This window comes from Frankliniella occidentalis, unplaced genomic scaffold (genome assembly GCF_000697945.3).
Source record: "Frankliniella occidentalis isolate FOCC.00 unplaced genomic scaffold, Focc_3.1 Scaffold401, whole genome shotgun sequence".
In the NCBI taxonomy this organism is placed as follows: domain Eukaryota; kingdom Metazoa; phylum Arthropoda; class Insecta; order Thysanoptera; family Thripidae; genus Frankliniella; species Frankliniella occidentalis.
The window spans coordinates 182,069-183,511 of NW_026267523.1; the positions used below are offsets into that span (position 1 = coordinate 182,069).

At 61.2% G+C, this 1,443-nt stretch overlaps 1 protein-coding gene across 1 annotated transcript in view; it reads left to right on the forward strand.

Moving 5' to 3' along the window:
* LOC127751264 (uncharacterized) overlaps positions 1-1,443 on the forward strand; it is a gene marked incomplete at its 5' end in the record, with an annotated part of 23,179 nt that overhangs the window by 21,491 nt on the left and 245 nt on the right. The gene's annotated exons all lie outside the window — the stretch shown is intronic.

Here is a 1,443-nt window from a genome sequence, read left to right on the forward strand (position 1 = left end):
GGGGCGCAGACAGAGAACACCCCATGAATCACGGCTGCACCTCGGCGGCTGGATGGCGTGCTGACACTGCCGCCCCCGCCCGCCCCTCCCCCGAGTCACGACACCGCCGCGCCGCCCCCGCTGCGCGCGCAGCGTACCGTACCGCGGCGGGGCGGGGCACGGCGGGGCGGCTAAGCTCACTGCATCCATCCAGTAAGTATCCGGTTTTGTTTACTCGAACCACGCCGTTCTGCTCTCTCCGCCTACTCGAACACGTCGTCGTGTTTTACACTTTGAATTCACGACTTCGTGATTACAGTCAATAACCGCGACGTCCGGCCGGAGGGCGTTTGTTTTTAAAGCCTCACACCGCCCCTCCGCCGCGTTTCAGGAGGACCTCCTCCTCCTTGCTCGCTTCCTTCCGGGGGCCGGTCGGGCCTGGGCGTCGCGCCTCACCTGCAGTAACTCAACGACTCGTTACGCGCCCTCTCTCTCTCCACGCTCGACGTGACGCTGTCGTGACGCTGTCGTGACGCTGTCGTGACGACGTGACGTCTCCCCGGTGACGCTCCACGCCATCCCCCTCATCATCACGGAAGCAGCAGCAGCTCCAGCGTATTTTCTCTCCCGCGTGCGTTGAAGTCTCCCCCTCCTCTTCCCCGTCGTCGTCATCATCATCATCATCGTCTTCATTGCTCTTACACAGGGCAGGTTTAACAACCCCATCAACGAATGCGTGCGTTTCCTTTCCCCGTCTATGTATAGGGTACTCTCTCCTTCGGTTGCCGCTATATTGCCTGTTTGTTTTTTCTAGATATATATTTTCATTATTATTGCCTTTACGATTATTTACTGTTATTGAAGTCTGTGCCGTCGCTCGTCGTGTCGGCCGTTTCCCAGGCAGGCGAGACCCATGCAGCGGCGGCAGCGGGTGGACCATAGGCGGGTGCTGCCGGTGGAGCGGGGCGAGGCGGAGCCGCGGGCATGACCTCACCGCCACCTCCTCCTTTCACTGCTTGTCTGGCCGGCCTGTCGACACGGTAGCGCGCGGTGCGGCGGGGCTGGGCGGGGCGGGGCGCGCACTTTACAAGTGTTACCACCACGTAACGACGCGATGCGCCATCGGATAGGACAGAAAGAGAGGAGAGGGTGTGAGGGGAGCGGTCTGAGGAAGGCATGCTTTTGTTGTTGTGTCGCCCGGCCCCACTGGAAGAGCGCCGCGTCGCCTTTAGTGCCGTCAATCACTATGGGTGTCGTCAGTTCGTCAGCCACACCAGCTGACGTGCCGACGACCCCCGCTTAGCGCAGCTCCGCGCTGGCGTTGCGTTCTCCTCACTACTGCCTGCCGATAACCACACACCTCTCTCCTGGCCCCGCGCCTCCCTGATGGCAACGACCGCCGTACAGCTGTCTCTCGTGCTTCACAAATGACTTTTTCTAGCAATACTGCTCTCTCTCCCCCCC